General features: G+C 38.2%; 1 protein-coding gene across 10 annotated transcripts in view; it reads left to right on the top strand.

Moving 5' to 3' along the window:
• Positions 1–521: 521 nt before the first annotated feature.
• Positions 522–17,825, top strand: part of TAB3 (TGF-beta activated kinase 1 (MAP3K7) binding protein 3) — a 61,711-nt gene continuing 44,407 nt past the window's right edge. For 7 of the 10 annotated variants that reach the window (XM_077988308.1, XM_015127139.3, XM_015127141.3 and 4 more), the window contains exon 1: positions 522–838. The gene's annotated coding sequence lies outside the window, so the exon portion shown is untranslated. Of the gene's footprint in view, positions 839–6,279; positions 6,433–17,825 lie in introns of those variants that run through there. The other 3 variants (XM_077988306.1, XM_077988304.1, XM_077988302.1) reach the window with 3 other exon arrangements.

Raw genomic sequence — 17,825 nt, 5'->3', positions numbered from 1 at the left:
AGGACTGTGGCTGCCAGCTGTGAGGCCATCTGCAAGCACACAGCAAGAAGCTCTTGATCAATAATGTGAACTCATAACAGGATGAAGAAGGTGCAGCTGAGGCTTTGCAAAGAATACTCGGTGACAGAACCCATAAGGACAAGCAAAGGGTTGGAAGACTCCCGAGGACGCAAAAGTGTGTTGGCCATTCGGGCTCCTGAGGGATGACCAAACCTTAAGGGACGCCTCTCACTTGGTGCCTGGTCCTGCCAAGCCCTTTACTGGGTTTCTTGACTGGGTTTCATTACCCCGCCCCGCGCCACTAGTGGAAACAGGTAAAACCTGGAGAACCAGGTCCTACTTTAGGGGCCGTTCCGGGCATGCGTCATTACCCGCGCACGCAGGCGCAGTAACTTCCTCGGTAACTGGTACTGCCCATTTCCGATATGGGAAGTGTTTGCTCAGGCTTCCCTAATTTATCACCTTTCCTTTGGGCCCCCGCCCTCCTGTTCCTGTGGGGGAAGCCTCGCGAGATCGCCCTTGGCGGTACCCGGCGGCGCCATCTTTGTACCTGGCGAGCGACGGCGCCCGACGGAAGCCCTGAAGCCAGAGCTTGCTTGCCAAGCTCTCGCTCAGACCGGATCTAGGAAATACGAGGCGGGCCTCGGTGGGAGGGACGCACTGAGGGAGGAGGGAGGAAAGGGGGCGGCGGCGGCTCACACCGGATCCCGGCCCCGCACGGCGCGCACCCTGGGGGTTCGGGCGGGGAAGCGGCGCCGGCCCGGACCCCCCGCGGGAGCAGGCAACGGGCGTGAGGGCGAGGCGGCGGCGGCGGCGACCAGAGAGCAGCAGCCGCTTGGTGAGTGTCCGCGGGGAGGCCCGGCACCTGCCGGAGCTGGGACGTCGGAGGCGCCCCCGGGATCGTCCCAGTGACCCTGTGCCTGAGACAGTGGGCGTGTGCGCAACTGCTGGTGTCCCGGGGACTCAGCTCGGCCCGGGACTGCGGCTGACAGCGGGAACTGCTGGGCTGCGGGAGGTTTGCGCAGGGCCTGGCGCGTCCGCGCCCGCCCCAGACGCCCTGAGAGGCCGAGGGGAGAGGGAGTGGCTGGGGTGGGGTGTCGACTTTATTGGCCTTGGTCCCCCCAACGGAGGGGAAGATGCCCTTCCTCGCCGGACCCTAGGCATTGCGGAGAGTGAGCCTCTGTGGACCGGCTTTAAGCCCCCAGGAAGGTGTTTGAGGATGAGGACTAGCAGCACCAGCGTAGGGGCCGTTGAGGGTGTTGAGAGATGTGAAGGTTAGTAGCAGTATAGTAAGAATTGTTGGAGAGAAGGTTTACAGATGACTGTTGGTAGGTGTTGAGTAAGGAGACAATATTGCTTTCCTTTAAAGATCACACAAGCAGTCCTCTGAGGTCCAACATCAGATTAGTTATTCCCAGTTGGAGTTCTGTAGCTTCCTACCGTGTGCCAGTTCATAAAGTGCGTAAAAGCAGGATTTGAACGGTGAGGGACAGGTGAGGCATAAAGTAAGCTGCATTAAAAAAATCCGAAGTTTGTTAATGTGTTAAAATTAACACTGTTAATGTGTTAAAATGTAAAGCCTTCTGTTTCTACTGAAATGTAACTTACTTGAATTATTTAAGAAAACTTGCCACCTTTGGTCCAGACCGGGCTTGTCAGTTCGGTGTGTTTCTTCAGTGACGTTTGTCAATCAGGCAGTCATTTTGGCCTACAGTATATTTACTTCTGGTTTCTAAAAGAACAAGAATGAATGAGAAAAGGGAACGGTTTGGCAAACTGAGCTTTCTTTGCGCACTTTTTCATTTTGAAAGGATAAGAGAATTTACTTTTTTCTTTGCTTTAGCAATGATTTGCAGTAGTATACAAGAACACGTGGAAGAAGAAAGAAAGGGTTTTTTGAGATGAGAGTTTAATTTTGCACAGTGTTAAATTATAAGGGGCCTCATCACCCATGGCAAATTTTGTGATGGTATGTTTTTATGAACACCGGAAGAATGCAGGCATATACATATACATGCTTTTTAGTCAGTGTGTGATATGAATCTTTACAACCTTAGGGACAGCCCCCGCCCCCATTTGCTTACAACTGGCTTAATCAAGGGAAAGTTAGACTTCAGTGAAGGTAAATATTAAATATGTGATTTTCATCTTCACATCCGAAAGAACATAATCTGCATTCAATCACCCTGAATTTTCTTCCATATGTTTATTTGATGGAGTCTTCTCTTCAGTTATAGATACCACACTGTGTACAGTTTGTTGGAGCAAACAGAGCTAACGTCGATTATATTCAGGCACTGTAGATCCTCACAGCCACCCCGTGTTAAAAAGATAATGTTATCCCGATTGCACAGAACAATACTAACCTCGAATATTCTTTGGTGACTTCCCTGAGGAGATTATATAGCCCTTAAATTGCAGAGCTAGAACTCAGACCCATGTAGGTCTGATTCTAGAGCGTGTGTTCTTTCACCGTACTCTGCATAAGTTTTTGTGCTGACTGATACAAACTTTATGAAAATGGAAATTTGTGTTACAAAGAAACCTTTCAGTTCTGTTGGTAATCTTGAAAGCTTTCAGTGTCCTTGGCTCCAGATAATCTCAAGGTTTTTTTTTTTTTTCTTTTCGGATGTGTCCATTTTCTAGCCAGAGGTAATATTTGAGTTAGAAGTCTGCTAATCTGTAAAGATTCCTAATAGCTGGTAGTGACCTATCTGAAATTCAGATATTTTCAGCAACTTTGCCTCTTGCGTCAGCATGCCCAAGATACTTCAAAGAACAAATATTTTGTTTATTCTGGTCCTGAATAGTATTTCAAATTACATTATTAAAATGGCAACTATCTATAGGGATTTGAATTTGCTTTATCAGAGCCTGGAGGTACGCATACACATCCCAGCCTTCTCCAGCAAGTGGAGTACTTGACAGCTGACCCTGTTTTTCTTCTCTTTAAAAATTTGATACAAAGGTTTTGGACCCTATTCATGATTTGCAGAAAAGACGGCAGCTCTTCTGGGATCTACCATAATCTGCTATGGGGCAAGGGAATGAAAAGACCTTAACAGGTTCCCAGGCAGTATCTGAGGTGTTGGTGAAACAGCGTGAACATCTTGCCGGTGGTCACTTTTATCTCCCACTGTCTCTGCTGTTGCATTTCTTATGTGCTGCAGAGCCTGCCATCCTGGCCCTTATCTCTGCTCAAGAGAAGGGCTCCACATCTGAGTAGAGTTGAAGTGGAAGAACAGCCACAGAAATCATAAAAAAAGAGAAAAAGATACTAAATATCTGGTACTCATCCTCCACCAAGTCATTTGGTCAGGTTTAGCTGCCTAGTTAATTATCTCTGGCTGAAAGTTCTAGAAAAGTTATGAAATTTGGGATTTGCTGCTTCATTTAAGAAGTACATTGTTCGGGGGCCTTCAGTTAAGTAGTCCTGTCTTCATGGAAACAGAAAAAGAAGTCTTGTGTTCCTCAGTACACATCAGCATGTGTGTGTATTATGTGGCTTTAGAGACTGTTTTAAATAATCCCTTGGCATCTTGATGGGCAATCTTTGATCTGAATAAGTTTTTAAATATAGTTATACTCCCAAGAAAGAGTTAAATAAAATATACTTCCTTACTTGTGAAAGTAATTACTCATGGTATTTGGGCTGTTTATTAGGGCGAAAAAAATCAACAAATGATAATGTAACTGAATGCTTACCAAGTAAACAAAGCCTTTCTGAAATGATTTATATTGCCACTGTATAAAGATAAAACATTGGGAAATTGCCTCATATCGACTTATAAGTTTATTTTCATACCTTCTATATAGTAACCTCAAATGATTACCATGGCCACAAATATTTATTTCTCTAAAAGTGAAATGGACCTGACGAAATATTTGGAACTATCGAACTGAATTAATCCTAAATAAGAACATTTATTATAGTTTAATTCATGGACAGTTCTATTTGTCCAACTCTAACATCCTACTTCCCTCCCTGCTTCAAATTTCTCTACTTTCCATCCTCTCCTTCTGATGCTGTTCCTGCCATTTACCTGGCACCCTTAGTTTTCCGTTGACATTGAAGTCTTTGATAGGGTGGATACTAACAAGGAAGGCACCAAAACTCCTCCAAGTCCCTTCTCCACATTCCCGTGCTCTAGGAGGTCAAGAGGGATGTGGATAAGACCTCTTAACCCACCCTGTTCTTTCTTGAAAAGGAGAACGAGAATAGCCAGAGTGAGGGAGGCACTGTCAAGACCCTCCAATGGTTTCTCCTCCTCTTCCCTCTCCTTAAGCATCAAGGAGGAAAGTTGGTAAAAGCCCACGTGCTGCAGGAACAGGCACTGTACACTCATCCTCTTCAGCAGCCCACCATCTTCGCACTGTTTCCTCACTCCTTTCAGCTGCCATCCCCCCCTCCATCCTTCTTTCCCAGTTGGTCTTGCCTTCCTCATCCCTGGATCTCCTCCCACCCCAGCTCTGCCTTTTTGCCCTCCTTCATAGTGGAAGCCGAAGTCTATGGTCCTAGAGAACCTCAGACTTCCAGTTATGGAAGGGAAGATTTCCTTTTTCTACCTCCAGGGCTAAATGGGTCAGGAGTAGTTGCTGTTATCCTCAGTTGGAATGCTAAATTGATTTTCCTGTAGAAACATTGCCTGCACGGGTTCTGTGTTTTGTTATACTTCTGTAACCTTTTGGACATTTAGGCTTTTGTGAGCCGGCTTGGAAACCTAGCATATTGATCACTGTCTCCTGGAAAGGCAAAATCTGAGTTTCAAATAGATGATTTTAAAAATCAGCTTGTGCTCCAGAAATTGTTGAGGGCTGCCTGCTTTTTGTTAATTATTCACTGAAATGGTAGGTATTAATAGTACACCTTTAGCTGTCCGGAATTAGATTTATGTGGATCAGATGACTCTTCTGGGAGATAAACTGATAGGCTTTTTAGATTGTCAATGAAGAATTTCTAAATTTAGGCACATGTTTTGAAATAAAATTTAAGTTAGTCCCTCTCAGCCTAATATTGTCATTAAAGCAGGCATATCTTGAAGTTTTGTTGAAAGAGCATAGTTTTGGTTTTTCATAAAAGGAATATCTCGTTCCCACCGTGAATTACTGCTGATTTGAAACTTTTCAAAAGTATTGGATCTCTTGCAGTTATTTTACCCTCGTTTATTTAGTGAGTAAATAACATGGGACAGTGTGTTTGTTTTACTTCAAGATTTTAAAATAAAGAGTGTGTTGAGGTTACATACTGTTACCACTGTTTGTGATGTTCAGACAATTAAGTGAGGGATTTGAAGGTGATAAAAACAAAACTAAGTACATTTTAAATTTGTTTTCCATAAATGTGTTCAGTCTTATCTTGGTTGAAGGAAATACTCCTAATAAAAGGCAAGATGGGTTTTTTTTTTTTTTTTAGTTTCCAAACCACTCTTCTGTTTGAAAAATGACTTTCAGTAAGCATGCTCTGTTCATTTTAAGACATTTTAGCGTTTACCAAGTTATTTAATTACACACAGAGTGCGGAGGTTAAAAATATGATCTCTAGCGGTAAAATGCTCAGATGTTCAGATCTGACACTAACTAGCTCTGTGTTCGTGGGCAAATTAATCTCTGACCTTTTCCCCCATTTTTGAAGTGGGGATAATGTGGTATCTACCTCATATAAGGATTAAATGAGCCAGAGGATGTATCATATTTAAAACATGCCTAGCAATGGTGAATATTCAAAAAGAGGTAGTTCTTATTATTACATTGTCATCATCATTACTACTATTACTGTTATTACTTTAGCTACTTTCTAAGATGATATGCCTTCTGTTCTGCGGTGTGGGCATGAAAGATATATTTGTTTACCTGGTAGCAATTTTTTAATGCAGAGTTTATTTGAGAGGTTCAGGGAGAGAGCAGTATGTTAACTGCTGGATACATCCACAATTGGCCATAGTGCAGGAAATTCATAGAATATTAAGCTTATTTTTTTCAGTTACACCATTCCTTTTTTTAGGTATAAAGAACTATGCCTTTTTGATGTTTGAGCAAAACTAGATTATTTGAGTGATTGCAATGTCTTTATTAAAATTCAGTTATCTTGGTATCTACAGGCTAGAGTCTGTGTAGGGGGAGCCTCAATTTCTAAATGATCCATTGGTAAGACTTTTTTTAAGCAGCATCATTTTCCCACAGAAAAATGTCACGTAATAGTGTTCATATTCCCAAGCCAGCCCAACATATATGAATTTGAATACTGATAGTATTATAAAAACTAACTTTTATGTGTAACAGTGTCTCAGCAGGAACATGCACTGAGTACATCAAGTACTGAAAGATTATGACCACAATCTTGCAGATATGGCAGTAGGGCTATCTTCCTTTGCAGTTCTAGCAAGGACCGTCAAGCCTCGGGAAGAGAACTTTTTCCTCTGGTAGAGGCCGAGGGTAAGTAGTGGAGACTGGTCTCTAGAAGGCAGTAGCTTTTTTCTGGCTTGGCTCCTCAAAAGGCTGTATAGTATAGTGGTTAAACGCATGGACTGTCCACTCAGAGTGCTTATCTTCAAATCTCTGTTCCATTACTTACAGAACTTCCCATCTGTAAAATGTAGGTAAAAGTAGTGCCTCCCTTATGGGGTTCTTAAGAGGATTAAATGTGTTAATACGTGTGTAGCACTTAAAATAGCACCTGACCCATAAGTGAGTGCATAAGAAATGTTATGTATTTTTTAATTATTAAGCTTTACTGGTCTAGGATTTCTAGAATACCTTTGTCTGCTTGGCTGTCCACTGCCCACATCTTCTGCACTAAACAGGATTCTTCTCTTTCCTTTCCACTTTGGAATGGTTTCAGACTTTTCATTCCTGCCTGAAGTATTTTTTAAGGAGTTTTGGGGGATTTATTTTATTTTTTAATGTTGGAGAAATAGCATTTAAAGAGTCCCTTCTGAGAACCCACTCTGTTTCCCCATTTAGGCCTTGTGTTGATGGAGACCATTATTTTAAGAAAGATATTGACTGCGGGCATTTAATTGAGTCAGAATTGAGTTACAAATTTCTCAACTTTTAGTAGTTTTTGCTAAGTCATTTCTTTTTAAATAAGCTTTTTATTTTGCAATAATTTTAGACTTACAATGAAGTTGCAAAGATTATACAGAATTCCCATATACCCAAGTATATATAACCCTGGTACATTTGTCTAAACTAAGACATTAACATTGGTACATTATTGTTAGCGAAACTGTAGATTTTACTCGATTTTACCAGAATCTCACTAATGTCCTTTTTCTGTTCCAGAATACCATGTTGCACTTAGTTGTTAAGTCATTTTTAATTATTTGTATTTATATCATGGAGACCGCCAGTTCTTTAGTGAATAGATTTCTGTGGCTATAAAACCATTCTCTGTTTTAGTTTGAAGTTTTCTGCACATACTCGAGGGCTAGGTGTTTCCTCTAGGGATGGCAAGTCCAGGGATTTATCTTGGCACTGAACTTTATAGGTTGAAATAAAAGGAGAGAGTCCTATTATAGTGGAAAGAACACTATGGTGATGGAGTTTAGGCTAAAGCATTTTTATAATTTAAAACTGTGTTTTCATGGGACTAAATGAGTTCGTTTATGCACTATTCACTTTTGATGGATTTGATTTCAAAAGTGTTAAGCATACTTCTTGGATATAGAAGCTAATTGAAATGAATTGGAGAATTTAATTTTTTAGTACTCATCATAGTTATGATTGACTTAATAAATTAATATTAAGTTAGTATAATTAAATTTCAGTAATTTAGAACATTTGTTTATATGCGCTTTTAGAAAATCCTTGGTTTCAATTTGTGATAACAATAGAGTCTTTTTGTTTTTTTCAGGGATACCATATGTAATAGGTGCCATTGTTACTCTAACTTTTTGCACATGCCTTCAGTTTGATGTCAAAGTCATTTAATGTAAACAGCAAGTTATCTGTTAGGCTGCACATCATGAACTTTACTTTTAGAAAGTCTTATCTTTTATGCCACAGAAATAGCATTTGGCTATTAGTCATGGATGGCAAAGAAATTAATTTTGAGTTGTTTGGATAAAAATGTTTCAGTTGACTATAGTGTGTATTGAGGGACACTGCCAGTAAACAAACTCTTGGTAGGTGGAAATCCCCTAGAAGTTACAGAAAATTGGGAGGAGGTTAACTTAATTAAATAACTTGAATTGTTTAGACGTATTCAGAGCTTCTTATGACCTTGAACAAATCACCCAACTTCAAAGGACCTTGGTTTCTTCATTTGTAAAATTAGGGAGTTTGACTAGATGTGTAAATCTAGTTGTTAGTTAACTTCTAAGATGTAAAAACCCTCTTGTTTAACAAAAACCTGCAAGATCAAGTTGCTTATCTGAAATCTTTATGAATCAACACGAGTCACTAAGTCTAGATATAAGTCAGTTTATCAGTTGGGTTCAAATAGTTTCAAACCAATATTACTGTAAGTTTGAGAGTCACTAGTTGGTTTGACACCTCTTATATATTTTTGGTAATTAGTATGTTGCTTTTTAAAATTTTATTATCTGATTTTTGTGCTTTACCCTGAAGCAATGAACTTCAAACATTTTTGTTCTCATATTCCCTAAACAATTGTGAAAAATGTACTCCTTTACACTTAAAAAAAACCCAAATAACCTTTTACTGAAGTTTAATATGCAGAAAGTACGCAGAAAGTATGGTAGTGAACAACTCAGTGAATTTTCACCACCTGAGCACACTTGTGTACTAGCACCCAGATCAAGAAATTCTTACCACCTTACCCCCCTCCAGCCCCACCTCCGCATATTTTCCTAACTTTTAACACCACAGGTTAGTTTTGCCTACTTTTATACTTTATCTAAATGGACTCTTTTGTCTCTGACTTCCTTTATGCAACATTGTGAATTTGAGATGTATTTATATTGTATGTAGTTGTAGACTGTTCATTCTCATTACTGTATATCATTCCACTGTATGAATAGATCATTATATATCATTGTTGATGGATATGTAGGTAGATCTCATTTTGTGGAGAATGTCTTTGTGACCTTGGAGTAGGCAAAGATTTCTTCAACAGGACTTTTCAAGAGTAATTATTTCTTTTACAGTTTAGATTGGATAAGGAATGGGAGAACTGGTTTATTGAAATATGAGCAGTTAATTTTTTTTTTAATGTTAATGTATAGTTAAAAATACTCTCTAAATCTCAGGGAGAATGTTAGTATTTTTAACTAAATCTTCCAGGTAACAGGTTTGTGCTTTCATGACTATTTTGGGAGGAATTCCTTCAAAAATGTGTCATGTACTTCCTTGTCTTTTTGACTTGCCGATTTGTAGGAGTTTTTTACTATATGCTGGAAATGAGCCCTTGCTGGTTGTAAATATCTTCTCCCACTGTGTGGCATGCTTTTTCTATTTCATGGTATTCTCATAAGATTACTTCAAGGTATTCTCTCATCTTCTAGAAGCTTTATTGTTTTGGCTTTCACATATAGATCTAGCATATACCTGAAATTGATTTTGGTATATTGTGTGAGGTAGGGGATAATACTGTTTTTTCTTATATGGATAGCTAATTGTCCCAGCACACTATTTCCCTGCTATTTTCAGGAATCAAATGTCCATATATCTGTGGTTCTGTTTCTGTGCTCTCTGTTCTGTTCCTTTGGTCTGTTTGTCTCTACTTGTACTGATGCCACATTGTCTTGTTTATTATAGTTTTATCATAAAACTTGATACCTAGTAGAACAAGTTCTTCCACATTGTCCTTCGAAAGCATCTTCGCTATTCTTGACCCTTCGCACATTTCTTTGATTTTAGTGTCATCTTGTCATTTTCCACACACACCCACAAAACCTGTTGCTACTCTGATTGGAGCTGCATGGAATCTAGAGAGCAATTTGGGAAGAACTGACATCTTTATCATTTTCTGATTCATGAACATGATACACTACTCCATTTATTTAGGTCTTTAATTTCTTTCAGTAATGGTTGTGATTTTCTCCAGAAGATTGTTCACAACTTTTGAGAGTTTTATTTGTAGATATTTGATATTTTTGATATCGTAAATGTTTTTTATAGCCATTATTTTGTTTGTTTATATCTTTATAGTGACCTTGTATCTAACAGTTTTGCTAAACTTTTAGTTATGTATCTTTAGAGTATGTATTCGATCTTTTACTATGTATTCAGTCTTATCTGCAAATAAAGTCTTGTTTCTTCCTTTTGAAATGTTATACTTTTGTTTCTTATCTTACTGTACTGGCTAGTATTTCGATTATAATGTTGAAGAGAAGTAGTAATAGTGGCGCTATTGTCTTGTTTCCTTTCTTGAAAGGAAAACTTTGAACATTTCTCCATTAAATATGATGTTTAGTTTAATTTTTTTCTAGCTATCATCAGATTAAGGAAGTTTTATTCTGTCCTTAGTTTGTTAGGAGCTTACATCATGAATAGATACTGGATTTTATCAAATGTTTTTCCTACTGTTAATATAGCCATGGGATATTCCTCAAGTTACATTATATTGATTGATTTCCTAATGCTAAATAAACTGCATTCCAGAAATAAACCCAGCTTGGTCAACATCACATTTTCCTCTAATTTTACTTTGGAATTTTAGATCTTTGTTCGTGAGTGGGGTTGGCCTGAAATTTTGTTTTTCTTGTGCTGTCCTTGTCAGGCTTTAGTAGCCTTGTAAAATGAGCTAAGGAAGATACCTGCTTTTTGATTCTCTGGAAGAGTTTAGGTTAAATTTGGTTTTATTTTTTCTTTAAATGCATGATAGAATTTAGCAGTGAAGCCATTTAGGCCTAGAATTTTCTTTGTGGGAAAGCTTTTAATTACAGATGCAGTTTTAAAAATACTAATAGTATTCTTCAAGTGTTTCTATTTTGTTAATCTCTGCCTTTATATTCATTATATTTTATATACCTTTTAAGGAATTATTTTGCTCTTTTTCTAACTTCTTGGGATGGGTAGGTAGGTGTTTATACCCTTGTTTCCTTCCTGACATACATATTTAAAGCTATACATTTCATTTTCAAGTATTGCTTTACCTGCATCCCATCATTTTTGAGATGTAATATTTTAATTATTTGACAATATTTTTAAATTCTCACTGTAATTTCTTTTTTTGATCCATGGGTTTTTTACAAGTATATTTCTTAATTTCCAGTAATATGAGAATTTTCTGTGTATTTTTTGTATTTTGTTTCTGGCTTTAACACATTTTCCTTAGAGAATTTTCTTTGAGTGATTTCAATCTTTTAAAATGCCCTGGGACTTACTTTATGGTTCAGCTTGTGGTCAGTTTTTGCAAATATGTAAGCACTTGAAAAGTATATATTCTGCAGTTATTGGATATAGCATTCTATATATGCCCATTGATCAAGTTTGGTAATCATATTGTATCTCTGTCCCTACTAACTTTTTTGTCTTCTTATTCTTTTAACTACTGAGAGAGATATCCTTTCTTTCTTTCTTTTTTTTTTTTTTTTTTGAGCTGGAGTCTTGCCCTGTTGCCCAGGCTGGAGTGTGCAGTGGTGCAATCTCAGCTCACTGCAACCTCTGCCTCCTGGATTCAAGCAATTCTCCTGCCTCAGCCTCCCACATAGCTGGGACTACAGGCACGTACCACCACTCCTGGCTAGTTTTTGTAATTTTTGTATTTTTAGTAGAGACGGGGTTTCACTATGTTAACCAGACTGGTCTCGAACTCCTGACCTCAAGTGATTCACCTGCCTTGGCCTCCCAAAGTGCTGGGATTACAGGCGTGAGCCACCACGCCCAGCCAAGAGATATCTTAAAATTTACCCCTGAGATACTAATGCATGTCTAATTCTCTGAGAAGTTTTGTCAACTTTTGCTTTATATATAATTTGAGTCCATGTTATCAAGTGCATACAGATTTAGTTCTTTATATTGTTCTGGTGAATTAAGCATTTCATCACTATGAAGGGACTCTTTTTAACTCTAGTGATCCTTTTTCTTTGATTCTGTTTTGTCTGAAACGAATACGGCAACACCATCTTTAATATAGCAATACCATCTTTATTTTAGCTAATGTTTGCATGATATATGTTTATCCTTTTACTTTTAACCTTTCTGTATTCTCATGTTTTAGATGGGTCTCTTGAAAGCAACATATATTTGTAGATTTATTTTTTAACCCAATCTGATAATCGTTGTTTTTTGAAACATTTGATTCATTTATATTAATATAATTATATTATATTATATTAATATAATTATTGACATTTTGGGGTTAAGTACAACATCACATTTTTATTCTACTAACTCTGTATTTCTTTTTCCCCCTGTATTTTTCTTTTATTTGACTGAGTATTTTTATATCGTTTTTCCTTTATTACTTCAGATATCACTTATTCATTTGTATTCTTTTTGTGATTACCCTAGCATTTATAGCATGTATTCTTCACTTATCAAAGTCTAGTGTTAACTGATACTTCTACCTTCCTCCTAGTTGAAGCAAGAATATTAAAGCACCTTAGTTCCATTTACCTACCTTGTAACATACATATTGTTGTCCTGTAATTTAATTTTCTGTATGTATTTGAAACCTTACAAGACATTATTATTTTATACAGTCAATATTCCTTTAGATTTCACATGCTTATTTGAACTTCATGGGTCTTCATTCCTTTCTCTATCTGTGACCTTCCATCCTGAGGCAGTTTTCTTTTGCTTCATTCGTAGTGAGGGTTTGCTGGAGATGAACTCTGTTTTTATTTGTCTGAGTCTGTATTTTAATTTTTTTCTTGAAGGATATTTTCTCCTATACTAGGTTGGCAGTTGTTTTCTTCATGCTCCTTGGAGATACACGGTCTTTTAGCTGCCATTTTTGTTGTTGAAAACTAAGCTGTCAATCTAACAGTTGCTTCTTTGAAAGTAATCTCCCCACCCCTGCCCCCGCTGCCCCTCCATCAGGATGCTTTAAAACTTTCCTTTGTCTGGTGGGAATTCATTAAGATTGTTACACATGTGGTTTGACAGGTTTCATCATTTTTGGAACATTTATTCAAATATTGCCTCTGCCCCATTCTGTCTCTTTTCCTTCTGAGATTCTGATTAACTCTTGGATATTAGACCTTTCTCACTGTATCTTCCAGGTTTCTTACCCTCTCTTCATTCTGAGCGTTTTATTTTCCCCGACCTATCTTTTGGTTCACTATCTCAACGGTGTCTATTGGCTGTTAGACCTGTTTATTGAATTCTTAATTTCGGTTTTTGCATTTGTCAGTAATAAAATTATTCTTTGCTTCTTTTAAAAATCTGCTGTGTAGCCCAGGCAACATGGCAAAACCCCATGTCTACAAAAAAAAAAAAAAAAAACACACAAAAAAAACAAAAATGAGCTGGGCATGCTGGTGCATGCCTGTAGTCTCAGCCACTCAGGAGACTGAGGTGGGAAGATCACCTGAGCCCCAGAGGTCAAGGCTGCAGTGAACTGTGATCACGCCACCACATTCCAGCCTGGGTGACAGAGTGAGACCTGGTCTCAAAAACACCCAAATTCTGCTGTGTCACATTTTATGATTTCTGGGTCATTGCTGAGGTTTTTAAGTTTGGCTTTCATCTCCTTGAACATAACAAGCATAATTTAAAATCCATGTCTGATAATTCCAATACTTGGAGTCCTTCTGAATCGTTGTGGTCATCTTATCTTGTTTCCTCGTGTACCTGATTGTCTTTAATTGCATGCTGGGCATTGTATTTGAAAAATTATTTGAAAAATCATTTGAGACCAAGGATGATAGTTTTTCAGAAAGGAGTATATGTGTGTGTGTACATCTGCTTAAGGGAATCCAGAAAATCCAGAGTTGCTTAATCAAATCTCAGCTTTGGAGACCTTCCTGGGCCAACCAGATGACTCAAGGCCACACTGCATTCAGTGTATGAACTGATTTATTGTGGTTCACCCTTATTTCTAAGGTGTAGCCCCTTCAGGGTCCCAGCCCGAAAGTGGGTGAAGAGGATTTTCCCTTTTGTCCTTCTGTTTTAGCTCTTTGACCCTTTTAAGAAAGCCATTTCTTATATTTTAACCAACCCTATTACTTGCCTTCAGATAGGGAGGTGTTTTGTTGGCTCTTTATGGGCAGGATTTTCTTAGAAGTGGCAGAGACTATCATTTTCTCTAAGACTTCAGACTCAGCCCTAGTTCTGTTTAAGCTTTGTTTTATATAGCTGTACTCACTTGTATAATTATATACATTTTTAAATTGAAAGGTTACATTGTATGTGCGTAAATATAAGTAAATTGTTTACTAAACACTCAACAATATTTTAAGTTTCTTCAACCTTGGTCAGTTGCTAGACCTTGACAATGGACAGGTTTATTTAAATTTCAGCTATGTCTGGAATGGCTCAAAATATGAAATCCCTCTTAATTGCTATTGAAATTAGCATGCATAATACCAACTAAAGTTTTTTCCTGTCATGGAAGAGAATACTTTTCTAGTTACACTTTTGCAGTCACAACTTCTGTCTTAGCATACCTGTATGTTGGTATAATATGTATCTGCCTTGTGAAATAGGAAAAAAAAAAAAAAGGCAATTCTGCTGAGATTCTTAGATTTCTGCCATATGAGAACCCTCAAACAACCTAATCAATGAACATTGTGTTTTACTAACTTTTTTCCTTCTATGTAAATTAATAACCCACAGCAGCCTTGTGAGGTAAGTATGTGATAGTTAGGTGTGATACTAAGCAAAGGATTAGGAAACAGGGCCCAAGAGGTTAAGTAACTTGTCGGTAGTCCCACACCTGGTGAATGGCATATGTTCTTTGTCTGTTACTATTACAACATTGTGTTTCAGCTATAATGGCCAGGTAACTCTTGCCTGCAGATGTTCACTGACTTCCCAGTTTTATCATGTTATGCTTTCTTCCTTCTGTAAGTCATATAATATCCTGACCCCATGACTCATGTCCTGAAGATTGAGACAATTAGGAGATTACTCCTTCATATCTCATCCTCACCGCCTCCCACCCCATTTCTAGAACATGGTACCACCAGCTCTGAAATTTAGCAACCTCTCTGCCCTGTTAGAAAGCTTGCTGTGTCACTAGTCCTTTCTCATCCCTACACATACAGTCCCTTTATCTCTTTTTAGACATGCCTCAATTTTTCCAGTTCTAAAAAGATGCGTCTTTGCTTTCCAGTTCATTTGCCGTCTTTCTTGGCACTCAAGGCTTCCTTTGTTGCTTCTCCAGTCACTCTTGATGAAATCCTAGCCAGTTGTGTTTGCCTTATCCTTCTGAATCTTAAGAAGGGCAAAAAGCTTATCTGCCTTGTACTTCTTTCCCAGCAATAGAGTCAGTGCTCCGATACTTCTAGTGGTGATTCTGCTTCTGAATCCCCCTCATATCTCATTTTCAAATCATTGTTTTCAGCATCCAGCAACATCCTTGCTACTCACTTATAATGATAGCCTTGAACAATTATCTTACGTTAGGCCTGTGAATGTCAAATACCCTTGTTCATTTGTAGGTACTTGACATTTGAACGTTTTATTTGAACATTTCTAAATGTACACAAATGAAAAGTCCAATGAACCTCTGATGCTACAGTTATGTACGTTTTACCATACTAGTTTCATCTCCTTACTTCTCTTTTTTCCAAGAATTTAAGGCATAGCCAACACATAATTTCACTCCTCAATAATTTAATATATCTGAAACAACACATTTTCTTATATAGCTACAATGTTATTATCTTATACAGCACACCTAATAAGAATTCTTAATAGCATATACAATACAGTTGACCCATGAACAAAGCCAAAATTAGGAGTGCTGACTGCCTGCAGAGTCAAAAATCCACCTGCACTTTTGTTGTTGTTGTTGTTGTTTTGAGATAGGGTCTCACTTTGTCCCCCAGGCTGGAGTGCAGTGGCATGATCATGGCTCACTGCAGCCTCAATCCCCTGGGCTCAAGTGATCCTTCCACCTCAGCCTCCTGAATAGCTGGGACCATGAGCATGCACCACCACACCTGACTACTTTTTTATGTTGTTTTGTGGAGATACGGTCTCCTCATGTTGCCCAGGCCAGTCTTGAACTCCTGGGATCAAGGGATCCTCCCGCCTTGCCTTCCCAAAGTGCTAGGATTACCGGCGTGAGCTTCTTTTGACTCCCCCAAAACTTAACTACTACTAGCCTAGTGTTGAACAGAAGCCTTATCAGTAATATAAACAATTAACACATGTTTTGTATGTTACATATATTATTGTATTCTTACAATAAAGTAAGCTAGAGAAAAGAAAATGTTAAAAATCATAGAAAAATATATTTCCTACTCATTAAGTGGAAGTAGATCATCATAAAGGTCTTCATCGTTGTCATTTTTATGTTGAAGAGACTGAGGAGGTGGAAGAAAAGGAGGGGTTGGTCTTGCTGTCTCAGGCATGGCAGAGGCAGAAAAAGGGGAGGAGGTGGAAGGAGAGACAGGCACACTTGATGTAACTTTTTTTTATTGAAAAAAATCCACATATAAGTAGACCCACATACTTCAAACCTGTGCCATTCAAGGGCCACCTGTACTTAGCCCATCCTTAAATTTCCCTAATCGTCTAAAAAAAATTCTTTTTTTATAGTTGGTTTCTTTGCAACAGGATCTACTCATTGTATTTGGTTATGCCCCTTAAGTCTCTTAATTCTCTTATAATTTATAACAATCCTGTCTGCTTTTTTTCATCCTCAGACTATCCCATTCTGGTGAAGTATTGTTTAACTTGTTTCTTTATCCTCTTATTTCATATGGACTGGAAATTAGATCTATGTACTTAATTAGGTTCAGAATATATTTTCTTGGAGGGGTGGGCAAGAGTGCTTGTGGTCACTTCATATTACATTACACCTGGAGGCATATATTGTCTGGTCATTTCACCTTAAGTGTTGTGAAGGTTCATCAGAGGGTTCAAGTGGTGACAGCTTGATCCCTTTGTGAAGCCCAACCTTTTACCTAATGCTTTTACCATCCATTGATTACCAGTGCATGAATTTAGTTATGTAATTAAAGGTTGCAAAATTGTGATTGTTCAATTTGGTCACTTCTGCTATTATTAGCTGAAATATTTATATATGGACAAACTGTTTTCTCATTCACAAGAGCTATTTGATTAACCTGAAATATGTAGTCATTTATTGAGTTGTTAAATGTATAACTCTATTATTTTACTAAGGTTTATGAAAACTTGATAACTTGAAGAAGTTAAAGCTATTCCTGAATGTTAGATTAGTGATTTTTGTGGGTTGGGTCATGGGGAAGGCCTTCTAATCCTGAGTGAACAGTTCTAATCCTATTGAGAAGAGGTAAGGTAACAGGGAAAAACAAACAAACAACAAAACAGAAGAAAAGATTGTATACTCTGGTCATTGTTGTGGGCTTGCAGTGCGAGTGTGGTGCTTACTTGGGGTATGGGAATTTTAAAAAGTTCCTTTACTTTACCAGAGACTAAATCAGACTCACCACGGAGTCCTTTAAATTTTAAAGACCTATGGCCCTAAAAGGGCCTCAGCACAGTTTTGCAATCAAATTCATTTAATTTTAATGACTAGTACATCTTGGGAAGCTGCAGGGACTCCTGATGGTTTTCCAGGGATGCAGCTAAAGCTCTTCTTGCTAGCTTTCTCTGAAGCTAAAATCTCAGGAAAGCTTTGTTCATCCCCTCTGCTGTTGTAAAGCTCTGCCTTAGGCACTCGAGGTGATGAGAGAGGAGCAGGGTGGCTCAGACAGTCAGGAAAACTATCTCTTAGTGTCAATTAAACATAAATTTCATTCACTGAAATTTCATGTAGTAAA

The sequence above is a fragment of the Macaca mulatta genome, chromosome X, assembly GCF_049350105.2.
Source record: "Macaca mulatta isolate MMU2019108-1 chromosome X, T2T-MMU8v2.0, whole genome shotgun sequence".
Lineage (NCBI taxonomy): Eukaryota > Metazoa > Chordata > Mammalia > Primates > Cercopithecidae > Macaca > Macaca mulatta.
This window is presented reverse-complemented; position numbering and strand designations above follow the sequence as displayed.